Source organism: Pygocentrus nattereri, chromosome 17 (assembly GCF_015220715.1).
Source record: "Pygocentrus nattereri isolate fPygNat1 chromosome 17, fPygNat1.pri, whole genome shotgun sequence".
Lineage (NCBI taxonomy): Eukaryota > Metazoa > Chordata > Actinopteri > Characiformes > Serrasalmidae > Pygocentrus > Pygocentrus nattereri.
Window position 1 is genome coordinate 14,909,053 of NC_051227.1, and position 13,287 is coordinate 14,922,339.

The window sequence follows — 13,287 nt, forward strand, 5'->3', positions numbered from 1 at the left end:
AGTGCCCTGTCAGTGCCCTGTTACTGCTCTTTTAGTGCTCTGTTATTGCTCTGTTAGTACTCTGTTAGCACTCTGTTACTGCTTTGTTACTGCTATGTTACTGCTCTGTTTGTGCCCTGTTACTGCTTTGTTAGTGCTCTGTTAGTGCCCTGTTACTGCCCTGTTAGTGCTCTGTTACTGCTCTGTTAGCGCTCTGTTAGTGCTTTGCTACTGCTCTGTTAGTGCCCTTTTACTGCTCTGTTACTGCTCTGTTAGTGCCCTGTTACTGCTCTGTTACTGCTCTGTTACTTCTTCGTTAGTACTCTGTTACTGCTCTGCTACTGCGCTATTAGTTCTCTGTTAGTGCCCTGTTACTGCTCTGTTAGTGTTTTGTTACTGCTCTGTCTAGAGCTCTGTTAGTGCTCTGTCAGTGTTCTGTTACTGCTCTGTCAGTGCTGTTACCACTCTGTTAGTGCTCTGTTAGTGCCCTGTTAGTGCCCTGTTACTGCTCTGTTAGTGCTCTGTTACTGCTCTGTTAGTACTCTGTTAGCGCTCTGTTACTGCTTTGTTAGTGCTCTGTTAGTGCCCTGTCAGTGCCCTGTTACTGCTCTTTTAGTGCTCTGTTATTGCTCTGTTAGTACTCTGTTAGCACTCTGTTACTGCTTTGTTACTGCTATGTTACTGCTCTGTTTGTGCCCTGTTACTGCTTTGTTAGTGCTCTGTTAGTGCCCTGTTACTGCCCTGTTAGTGCTCTGTTACTGCTCTGTTAGCGCTCTGTTAGTGCTTTGCTACTGCTCTGTTAGTGCCCTTTTACTGCCCTTTTACTGCTCTGTTACTGCTCTGTTAGTGCTCTGTTAGTGCCCTGTTACTGCTCTGTTACTGCTCTGTTACTTCTTCGTTAGTACTCTGTTACTGCTCTGCTACTGCGCTATTAGTTCTCTGTCAGTGTTCTGTTACTGCTCTGTTAGTGTTTTGTTACTGCTCTGTCTAGAGCTCTGTTAGTGCTCTGTCAGTGTTCTGTTACTGCTCTGTCAGTGCTGTTACCACTCTGTTAGTGCTCTGTTAGTGCCCTGTTAGTGCCCTGTTACTGCTCTGTTAGTGCTCTGTTACTGCTCTGTTAGTACTCTGTTAGCGCTCTGTTACTGCTTTGTTAGTGCTCTGTTAGTGCAATGTCAGTGCCCTGTTACTGCTCTTTTAGTGCTCTGTTATTGCTCTGTTAGTACTCTGTTAGCACTCTGTTACTGCTTTGTTACTGCTATGTTACTGCTCTGTTTGTGCCCTGTTACTGCTTTGTTAGTGCTCTGTTAGTGCCCTGTTACTGCCCTGTTAGTGCTCTGTTACTGCTCTGTTAGCGCTCTGTTAGTGCTTTGCTACTGCTCTGTTAGTGCCCTTTTACTGCTCTGTTACTGCTCTGTTAGTGCCCTGTTACTGCTCTGTTACTGCTCTGTTACTTCTTCGTTAGTACTCTGTTACTGCTCTGCTACTGCGCTATTAGTTCTCTGTTAGTGCTCTGTTACTGCTCTGTTAGTGTTTTGTTACTGCTCTGTCTAGAGCTCTGTTAGTGCTCTGTCAGTGTTCTGTTACTGCTCTGTTAGTGCTGTTACCACTCTGTTAGTGCTCTGTCAGTGTTCTGTTACTGCTCTGTTAGTGCTGTTACCACTCTGTTAGTGCTCTGTCAGTGATCTGTTACTGCTGTGTTACTGCTCTGTTATTGCTGTTAGTGTTCTGTTACTGCTCTGTTAGTGTTCCGTTACTGCTCAGTCAGAGCTCTGTTAGTGCTCTGTCAGTGTTCTGTTAGTGCTCGGTCAGTATTCTGTTAATGCTCTGTTACTGCTCTCTTAGTGCTGTTACTGCTCTGATAGCGCTCTGTCAGTGTTCTGTTACTGCTCTGTTAGTGCTGTTACTGCTCTGATAGTGCTCTATTAGAGCTCTGTTAGTGTTTTTTCAGTGTTGTGTTAATGCTCTGTTACTGCTCTGTTAGTGCTGTTACTGCTCTGTTAGTACCCTGTTTCTGCTGTTAGTGCTATTACTACTCTGTTACTGCTCTGTTAGTGTTCTGTTACTGCTCTGTCAGAGCTGTTAATACTCTGTTACTGCTCTGTCAGAGCTGTTAATACTCTGTTACTGCTCTGTCAGAGCTCTGTTAGTGATCTGTCAATGTTCTGTTATTGCTCTATTAGTGCTGTTACTCCACTGTTAGTGCTGTTACTGCTCTGTTTAAAGCTCTGTCAGTGTTCTGTTACTGCTCTGTTAGTGCTGTTACTGCTCTGTTAGTGCTGTTACTGCTCTGATAGTGCTGTGTCAGTGTTCTGTTACTCCTCTGTTGTTGCTGTTACTGCTCTGATGGTGCTCTATTAGAGCTCTGTTAGTGCTCTGTCAGTGTTCTGTTAATGCTATGTTACTGCTCTGTTAATGCTGTTACTGCTCTGTTACTGCTCTGTTAGTGCCCTATTACTGCTGTTAGTGCTGTTACTACTCTGTTAATGCTCTGTTAGTGTTCTGTTGCTGCTCTGTCAGAGCTGTTAATACTGCTCAGTCAGAGCTCTGTTAGTGATCTGTCAATGTTTTTACTGCTCTGTTAGTGCTGTCACTGCTCTGTTAGTGCTGTTACTACTCTCTTTACTGCTATGTCAGTGTTCTGTCATTGCTTTGTTAGTGCTGTTACTGCTCTGTTACAGCTCTGTTAGTGCTGTTACTGCTCTGTCAGTGCTGTTACTACTCTGTTAATGCTCTGTCAGAGCTGTTAGTGATCTGTCAGTGTTCTTTTACTGCTCTGTTACTGCTCTGTCAGTGTTCTGTTACTGCTCTGTTAGTGCTGTTACTACTCTGTTACTGCTCTGTCAATGTTCTGTTACTGCTCTGTTAGTGCTGTTACTACTCTGTTAGTGCTCTGTCAGTGTTCTGTTACTGCTCTGTTAGTGCTGTTACTACTCTGTTAGTGCTCTGTCAGTATTCTGTTACTGCTCTGTTAGTGCTGTTACTACTCTGTTAGTGCTCTGTCAGTGTTCTGTTACTGCTCTGTTAGTGCTGTTACTACTCTGTTAGTGCTCTGTCAGTGTTCTGTTACTGCTCTGTTAGTGCTGTTACTACTCTGTTAGTGCTCTGTCAGTGTTCTGTTACTGCTCTGTAACTGTAAAAGCTGTACAAAATGTACAAAAGGTTTGATTTGTCCTCAATGACTATCAGAGCTAAACTGACTGAGAAGAACAACTACAATTGTAAGTGTATAAGAAAAGCTGGCAAAAATTGTTAGAAAAAGGAAATTGTAGTTTATTTTTTCTTTTAATTTTATTTATTATTATTTTTGATTGTCTAACTTACTTTTGTTCCCAAAATACATTAAGTAATTGAAAAATACAATAGTGCATTATTTTATAAGACTTATTATAGTGTGCTGTGCGGAAGTCAGAGGCCACATTCCTCTATTTCATTTCCAGTCAGCTATTAATTTTTTAATTAATAGCATCAGGAAAAACATATTTACCAGAACTTTACACAGTCACTGTGAGTCACTCTCTCCCTTTATTCCAGCTTCCGCTCATTTCAGGAGACGCACTTTCAGCTCCTCAAAGAATCTGCAGACACACCTCCAAAGCTCAGTCTTAGGAGCTGGTTGATGATTTTTCAAACACATTCAGTGGTGTTGAGGTCTGGACTCGGGGGTGGTCAGTCCAGTGTCCAGCTTCTTTGTGTGATATGTCCGTCTCCTTTTCTCAGTGAGGTTCTTCCTGAACAGCTACACATCCTTTCAGACCCACAGCCCTGAGTGGTCTTCTCACAGTGGAAGGATGGACAGAAACACCTGTGGATGTTTTCAGATCTGAAGCAGCTTGATTTTCTCCTCTCTCTCAGAGATGAAAGCTTTTAATACTGTTTATCTGATGGGGGCAGTTTTGGGGTTGACCAGGTCTTTCAGGTGGTTGCTAGGAGCCACATTTTCTTTCTGTAGCTTTTAAAATTAATTTCTACTTCTAATTAATTTAAGATGTTCACACTCACTATCATTTTTGCAGTGTGGGCAGCAATTTTTAGAGGTAATATTCTGTAAACAATACTTGGACTCACTGCAAAAAATGATAGCGAGTGTACACATCTTAAATATATCCAATAATTTCTCATTATGAGACTGCTGTCAGAATATTGTGAGATTATTGAACTTATTTCTAGAGATTTTTACTTGTTTTTAAGCAGTTTTATCTTAGAAAAGTGTCTGATTTCATTGGCAGATCATGTTCCTTGTTTTAATCATTATTTCTTGAAATGAGCAAAATTATCTTCATTATTTCTCCAAACAAGTGAACTAATCTGCCAATGGAATCAGACACTTTCACCAGATAAAATCACTTAAAACTAGTAAAAATGTACAGAAACAGGTGGAATAATCTTAGAATATTCTTACAGCAGCCTCAGAATGAGAGCTATTAGATTTATTCACTACATTTAAGACGTTTTCACTTGTTAAGATGTTATTTTTTGCAGATGGAAGTGCAGTGTATATAGATGGAGTGGTGTTTGTGTTCAGTGGTCTGTTGGGTGCCATGGGTGTGAAAGAACTTTAGCGCATTAGCATCACAAATATCAAGCGGTGAGGAGCCACTTCCTAGATGAGCAGGAAGTACTTTAATATTTTCACACGCAGTTTAAAACGGTGCAGTCAGGCATGCTCTGCATTTCTATATTTGTAGGGACTTGTTAATGACTGGCATTCTTTACTCACACCTGCAGCAACACAGCCATGCATGTTTTTTCCCACTGAGTCACTCATTGTCTCAGCCAAGGCTGGAAATACCCTGCTGTCAATCTGGAATGTTTACACATTGCTAGCGTCTGGGCTGGAGCACATTGCATTTGGCAGATGCTCTTATACAGAGTGACTTACAATTTGATTAGTAAGTGAAGGTAGTGTTAGGAGTCTTGCCCAAGGACTCTTTGTGGGCTGGAGGTTAGGAAACCGGCTCTGTGACCGGAAGGTTGCCAGTTTGATCCCCTTGGCTGACAGTATATGACTGAAGTGTCCTTGAGCAAGACATCTAACCCCCAACTGCTCCCCGGGTGCTGTGGATAGGGCTGCCCACTGCTCTGGGCAAGTGTGCTCACTGCCCCCTAGTGTGTGTGTGTGTGTCTTCACTAGTGTGTGTGTGGTGTTTCACTGCACAGATGGGTTAAATGCGGAGGTGAAATTTCCCTGTTGTGGGACTAATAAGGGTCAAATAATTAATTAATAGTGTATAGTGTGCTTACCCAGGTGGGGATTGACCTCCAGTCTACAGTGTAGAAGGCAAAAGTGGTACCCACTACACTACACTTTAGGGTATGGGGGTACATTTGAGTATTGCAGTGTAGATTTGTATTTGTACTGAATTAGTATTGAAACTGAATGCTTGTACTTCGCTTCAGTTACATTTCCAAGTGAAAAACCATACTTTTAACATTAACTGTTACACATCTCCATGACCAGATTTTTCTATCTCTTTACAAAAACTTCTTGTTATAGTTTTTATGAAAGTATTCAGTTTAATTCATATCAGTGCAATGGTACATTGTTATTATATAAGGGTGAGTAATGCACAGCACACACCACCAAACCTAGAACATTTCATATTTCATATCTCTTTTTACTGTTATACACTTGAGCATGTGTAAATAACTGTTGTATTCCCATCACATATAGAAGAAATATACATGTACAGATATTTGCTCATGTTTGAAATATATGGTTCATAGGCGTGATGTTTTATACAGATGCTAAATATATGCCTGTAATATATTTTGTGTAATTACATATATGCACAGACATCCCAAGTCTCCCGGAAGTTTTTTCGTGATCGGGAAAAAAAAGTCTGTGTCGCCTACGTGTGCATTTGTGTGCGCTCTTGGCCACTCGTTCTAGATTCCAGGAGATTTCATCTGGCTTGTGGGCATCAGGGAGCCGCTATGTATAATCGTATAATATGCCGGAGACTCCCAGAGCTTCCAGGACACTTGGGATGTCTGTATGCACATACATTAAAATATGTCATTTTTACACAGTTTGGCCAAAAATCACTCACATACTCTTTCACCTAAATGCAGTCAATCAGCCAAGAGATGTTTAGCATCTGATGGTTCTTCTCTAGTTTTGCACTGGAGCTACGAGGCTAATGGAGCTAAGAAGCTAAGAGGTGTTCACTGTCTCTAATAGATTTGACGGTGTGGTTTCAGATGCTGTACGTTACACTGATATCTATAAACATGGACTAAAGTAAGCTAGCAGACTTAGCAGAGCTAAAAACAGTAGCTGCCGTCTTGCGGCTTAAGCTGTTCCCCATGTTCACATACAGCAGTGTATACAGTCATACTGCCAGGTTCCTACACATTGAGCCTAATGTAGGACTCTTAACTGTAGGATTGGCCTCACAGTTTAGCCTTGAGTGCTTCAGCTAGATCCACAAAACCAGTGCATACAGAGTGAGAAACCACATTGATAAATGTTCCAAAAAAGTTCATCAGTTGGTACAGAACCTTCACGTTATATGGAGGTTCTTTAAGCTTTAAAAACGTTTTTCACTAATTGATTGATATATGGACAAACATAGATAGATAGATAGATAGATAGATAGATAGATAGATAGATAGATAGATAGATAGATAGATAGATTGATTGATTGATTGATTGATTGATTGATTGATTGATTGATTGACTGATCAACAGATAGATATACTATATGTCCAAAAGTATTCACTCCCCCATCCAAGTCATTGAGTTCAGGTGTTCCAATCACTTCCATGGCCACAGGTGTATAAAGCCAAGCCCCTAGGCCTTGCCGACTGCTTCTACAGACATTAGTGAAAGAATGGGTCGCTCTCAGGAGCTCAGTGAATTCCAGCGTGGTACCGTGATCGGACGCCACCTGTGTAACAAGTCCAGTCGCAAAATTTCCTCACTACTAAATATTCTACAGTCAACGGTCGGTGGGATTATAACAAAGTGGAAGTGATTGGGAACAACAGCAACTCAGCCACGCAGTGGCCACGTAAAATGACAGAGAAGGGTCAGTGGATGCTGAGGCGTATGGTGCACAGAGGTCACCAACTTTCTGCAGAGTCAATCAGTACAGACGTCTGCACAGAGTCCTGACCGCAGCCCGATAGAACACCTTTGGGATGAATTAGAGCGGAGACTGCAAGCCAGGCCTTCTCGTCCAACATCAGTGTCTGACCTCACAAATGTGCTTCTGGAAGAATGGTCAAAAATTCCCATAAACTCACTCCTAACCCTTGAGGAAAGCCTTCCCAGAAAAGTTGAAGCTGTTATAGCTGCAAAGAGTGGACCGACATCACATTAAACCCTATGGATTAAGAATGGGATCTCACTCAATTTCATATGCATGTGAAGCCAGAGGAGCGAATACTTTTGGATAGATAGATAGATAGATAGATAGATAGATAGATAGATAGATAGATAGATAGATAGATAGATAGATAGATAGATAGATAGATAGATAGATAGATAGATAGATAGATAGATAGATAGATAGCTTAACAAAACATTCAGATTGATTTTGGATGATAAATGTTGGTGTGGTGTTGATGTGCTGAGTGTTTTGGAGGCCCAGTGTTGGTGTGGTGTTGATGTGCTGAGTGTTTGGATGCTCTGTGTTGGTGTGGTGTTGATGTGCTGAGTGTTTGGATGCTCAGTGTTGGTGTGGTGTTGATGTGCTGAGTGTTTGGATGCTCAGTGTTGGCGTGGTGTTGATGTGCTGAGTGTTTTGGAGGCCCAGTGTTGGTGTGGTGTTGATGTACTGAGTGTTTTGGAGGCTCAGTGTTGGTGCAGCGTTGATGTGCTGAGTGTTTGGATGCTCAGTGTTGGTGTGGTGTTGATGTGCTGAGTGTTTGGATGCTCTGTGTTGGTGTGGTGTTGATGTGCTGAGTGTTTGGATGCTAAATGTTGGTGTGGTGATGATGTGCTGAGTGTTTTGGATGCTCTGTGTTGGAGTGGTGTTGATGTGCTGAGTGTTTGGATGCTCAGTGTTGGTGTGGTGTTGATGTGCTGAGTGTTTGGATGCTCAGTGTTGATGTGGTGTTGATGTGCTGAGTGTTTGGATGCTCAGTGTTGGTGTGGTGTTGATGTGCTGAGTGTTGTGGATGCTCAGTGTTGGTGTGGTGTTGATGTGCTGAGTGTTTGGATGCTCAGTGTTCGTGTGGTGTTGATGTGCTGAGTGTTTGGATGCTCTGTGTTGGTGTGGTGTTGATGTGCTGAGTGTTTGGATGCTCTGTGTTGGTGTGGTGTTGATGTGCTGAGTGTTTGGATGCTCAGTGTTGGTGTGGTGTTGATGTGCTGAGTGTTTGGATGCTCTGTGTTGGTGTGGTGTTGATGTGCTGAGTGTTTGGATGCTCTGTGTTGGTGTTTGGATGCTCTTTGTTGGTGTGGTGTTGATGTGCTGAGTGTTTGGATGCTCTGTGTTGGTGTGGTGTTGATGTGCTGAGTGTTTTGGAGGCCCAGTGTTGGTGTGGTGTTGATGTGCTGAGTGTTTGGATGCTCTGTGTTGGTGTGGTGTTGATGTGCTGAGTGTTTGGATGCTCAGTGTTGGTGTGGTGTTGATGTGCTGAGTGTTTGGATGCTCAGTGTTGGTGTGGTGTTGATGTGCTGAGTGTTTGGATGCTCTGTGTTGGTGTGGTGTTGATGTGCTGAGTGTTTGGATGCTCTGTGTTGGTGTGGTGTTGATGTGCTGAGTGTTTGGATGCTCTGTGTTGGTGTGGTGTTGATGTGCTGAGTGTTTGGATGCTCTGTGTTGGTGTGGTGTTGATGTGCTGAGTGTTTGGATGCTCAGTGTTGGTGTGGTGTTGATGTGCTGAGTGTTTGGATGCTCTGTGTTGGTGTGGTGTTGATGTGCTGAGTGTTTGGATGCTCTGTGTTGGTGTGGTGTTGATGTGCTGAGTGTTTGGATGCTCTGTGTTGGTGTGGTGTTGATGTGCTGAGTGTTTGGATGCTCTGTGTTGGTGTGGTGTTGATGTGCTGAGTGTTTGGATGCTCTGTGTTGGTGTGGTGTTGATGTGCTGAGTGTTTGGATGCTCTGTGTTGGTGTGGTGTTGATGTGCTGAGTGTTTGGATGCTCTGTGTTGGTGTGGTGTTGATGTGCTGAGTGTTTGGATGCTCTGTGTTGGTGTGGTGTTGATGTGCTGAGTGTTTGGATGCTCTGTGTTGGTGTGGTGTTGATGTGCTGAGTGTTTGGATGCTCTGTGTTGGTGTGGTGTTGATGTGCTGAGTGTTTGGATGCTCAGTGTTGATGTGGTGTTGATGTGCTGAGTGTTTGGATGCTCAGTGTTGGTGTGGTGTTGATGTGCTGAGTGTTTGGATGCTCAGTGTTGGTGTGGTGTTGATGTGCTGAGTGTTTGGATGCTCAGTGTTCGTGTGGTGTTGATGTGCTGAGTGTTTGGATGCTCTGTGTTGGTGTGGTGTTGATGTGCTGAGTGTTTGGATGCTCAGTGTTGGTGTGGTGTTGATGTGCTGAGTGTTTGGATGCTCTGTGTTGGTGTGGTGTTGATGTGCTGAGTGTTTGGATGCTCTGTGTTGGTGTGGTGTTGATGTGCTGAGTGTTTGGATGCTCTGTGTTGGTGTGGTGTTGATGTGCTGAGTGTTTGGATGCTCTGTGTTGGTGTGGTGTTGATGTGCTGAGTGTTTGGATGCTCAGTGTTGGTGTGGTGTTGATTTGCTGAGTGTTTTGGATGCTCAGTGTTGGTGTGGTGTTGATTTGCTGAGTGTTTTGGATGCTCAGTGTTGGCGCGGTGTTGATGTGCTGAGTGTTTGGATGCTCTGTGTTGGTGTGGTGTTGATGTGCTGAGTGTTTGGATGCTCAGTGTTGGTGTGGTGTTGATTTGCTGAGTGTTTTGGATGCTCAGTGTTGGCGCGGTGTTGATGTGCTGAGTGTTGTGGATGCTCAGTGTTGGCGTGGTGTTGATGTGCTGAGTGTTTTGGATGCTCAGTGTTGGTGTGGTGTTGATTTGCTGAGTGTTTTGGATGCTCAGTGTTGGTGTGGTGTTGATTTGCTGAGTGTTTTGGATGCTCAGTGTTGGCGCGGTGTTGATGTGCTGAGTGTGTGGATGCTCAGTGTTGGCGTGGTGTTGATGTGCTGAGTGTTTTGGATGCTCAGTGTTGGTGTGGTGTTGATTTGCTGAGTGTTTTGGATGCTCAGTGTTGGTGTGGTGTTGATGTGCTGAGTGTTTGGATGCTCTGTGTTGGTGTGGTGTTGATGTGCTGAGTGTTTGGATGCTCAGTGTTGGTGTGGTGTTGATGTGCTGTCAGAGTAATTTTAGAACAGTACCTCAGTGCATCTCTGCAGAGTGAGCTACAGGAAATATACTATAAAGTCGGCAGAAGGCCAGTGGAAACTGGACAGAGGAAAGGGAGGGACTGACTGACAGAGGGACAGACACAGACCTCACAGTTCATTCTTCTCTGTCAGAGAGAGAATAACCTGAGTTGTGAGGCTGTGAGGAGGGGCGAGTGTAATGGAGCTGTTAACACGTTATCTCCTGTGTGACGGAGCAACGTCGGCCCCCACTGAGACCAGCTTCAGAGGTAAGTGAAGCACAGAGTGGGAAGTGTTACTGTCACTGCAGAGCGTCTTTCTGCTGCTGAAAAAGGAATATGATGGAATGTTTTGTCATTTGTGGTGTGATATCCTGTTTGTAATGGTAGTAATAAAATTAATAACAGTAATAACACTCATTATGCTTGTTTATTTTAACCTCAAAGACCCTCACACTGAAAGAAAAGCAAAACCCTGGGAAGATAAGATACTGCTTTAAATGAAATCAAAGCACTAATGCACTTTCTATAAGGAGAAACAGAGCCAGGATATATTAGCCTGAACTAATGTTTTTAATCCAAATCTAAAAAAAATCTGTTGGGTTTACATTCCTAATATACTTTGTCACATTGTTTCAGAGTTTAGGAGCAACAGGTTAAAAACTACCACTCATGTGCTTCCATGGATTGTTCATTTTCATCAGTAAGGTAAGATGAAAGGCTGAAAAGCTCATATTATCCACACTTTTAATCTAAATGTTCAGTTACTGAAATATTAGAGATTTAGCCACCCATAGACCTAAATATGAATAACACATTTACCGTCTTTAATCAATTGATACAGACAGACAAACTGAGAGATCGACAGACAGACCAAGATAGATAAAACCTTCCACTCTTCTGCGAAGCTTTCCACAAGATGTTGAACAGTGTCTGTGGACATTTCTGTCCATTCTTTCTGTGGACATTTCTGTCCATTCTTCCAGAAGCATATTTGTGAGGTCAGACACTGATGTTGGACGAGAAGGCCTGGCTCGCAGTTTCCGCTCTAATTCATCCCAAAGGTGTTCTATCAGGTTGAGGTCAGGACTCTGTGCAGACCAGTCAAGTTCTTCCACACCAAACTGGCTCATCCATGTCTTTATGGACCTGCTTTGTGCACTGGTGTGCAGTCATGTTGGAACAAGAAGGAGCCGTCCCCAAACTGTTCCCACAAAGTTGGAAGTGTACAGCTGTCTAAAATGTCTTGGTCTGCTGTGGCATTAATAACACCCTTCACCGGAACTAAGGGGCCAAAACCCTGAAAAACAGCCCCAGCTCATTATCCCTCCTCCACCAAACCTTACAGCTGGCACAATCAAAGTCTAATCTAATGTGATGTGGCATCAGGGACAGTGCTTTGGGGAAAAAACAGGAAAACCTGTGAGTAATAAAACATCGTCATTCCATCAGATTATCTTCCATAACAAAATGCCAGCAGAGTGTACAAACCAGTTTAATTCAGTCTTTTCGGTCTCATTGCCGTGAACTGATGATTCAGACCAGCCTGATCTTGCAGTTACAGCAATAATAACTGAAGTTATAGTAATAATAACAAACGTCACCATGATTCATTTTTCAGGGAACAGTTTTCCTTCAGGCTCTCTTTCACCTGCAGTTTACCTATCGTAGGCCACACCCACTCAACAACATCTCTTCCCAGAGTAGACAACATTGCTTGTTTTTCTTTTTTCTTCTTCCGCTTATTATCATTATTATTATTATTATTATTATTATTATTATTATTATTATTATTATTATTACTGTTATTAATACACTGTGTAGATGCGCACTTGCTTGCTTATATAATCTGTATTGTCTGTAAATAATATGTACGTTGTTTATATGCTACTTATCCATGTATGGTCTGCATATTGCTTGTATACTGTGAATATTGTATATTATCTCACTGCTGTCAGAGGAAAACCTTGTATCTCCATTTTTTGTTGTTTTTCAGTTTTTGACATAATTTGAAAATGCCTGTTGTTCTTTACATTGTTTGTAAATTTCATGATGAATGGACCCAAAGAAACAGCCCAAAATGACTTGGAACGACGTCTGGTTCCATTGACTTACATTAATAGTAAAGTATGTTTTTTCCTTCTCCTGTAAAGTTACCATTTTGGAGATACAAATATTTTGTATAGTGATGGTAAATTTCATGTAATATTGTAGAGACACCAACAGCTGGAACCAAATTCCTTGTGTGTGTGTCAACATACTTTTGTCAAGATGGTTCTTCAAGGGTTCTTTTGTACAGAAAACGGTTCTTTTCAGAACAGTAAATGCTCAAAACAAATGCACATTTTGCATGCTTAAATTTTTCTTAGCATCATGAAAGAGTTCTTCAGAATAGTGGAGAATGTGTTGTAGATGGTTCTGTGCAGAACCTTAGACAGAACCCTTTTCAAAAAGGTTCTACACAGAAACATCTATAGCACATTCTTCAACAATCTGAACAAGCATTTCATGATGGAAAGGGTGCTTCTTCTAAGCTTCTTCTAAGCTGCTTCTCCTTATGGGTCGTGGGGGGTGCTGGAGCCTGTCCCAGCGGGCATCGGGCGGAAGGCAGGATACACCCTGGACAGGTAAGTTCTACACAGAACCATCTATAACACATTCTCCGACAATCTGAAGAACCATTTCATGATGGAAAGAACCCGTAGTGTTCATCGTTCTATATAAATCCATTTTCTTTAATGAAGAACCCTTGAAGAACCATCTTTTTTGAGAGTGTAAGGAAAAGGTAATAAAGCCACATGATTTTTTTTCAGCACTGTAAACAACAATAAACAAAAGCGAGACGTCCTGTAAGGAAACGTAAATAAGTAATAAAGTAAATAAAGGAAATACTGGCGGACTGTAGTAAACCCCACCCCACCCCCACCCCCCACTCCACCAACACCTCCACACCCCTCCTCTTTTGATCTCGGGGGCGCGCGCGCATTCCATTCCACACATTCCAGTTTCAGCCGCGTGCG

At 42.6% G+C, this 13,287-nt stretch overlaps 1 long non-coding RNA gene across 1 annotated transcript; it reads left to right on the top strand.

Annotated features, from left to right (window-relative positions):
* The first annotated feature begins 10,457 nt into the window (after positions 1–10,457).
* Positions 10,458–11,223, top strand: LOC108432470. Its single transcript, XR_001858230.1, has 3 exons — positions 10,458–10,537; positions 10,907–10,975; positions 11,112–11,223. It is a non-coding gene; the product is annotated as an uncharacterized LOC108432470 (long non-coding RNA).
* Positions 11,224–13,287: the final 2,064 nt, after the last annotated feature.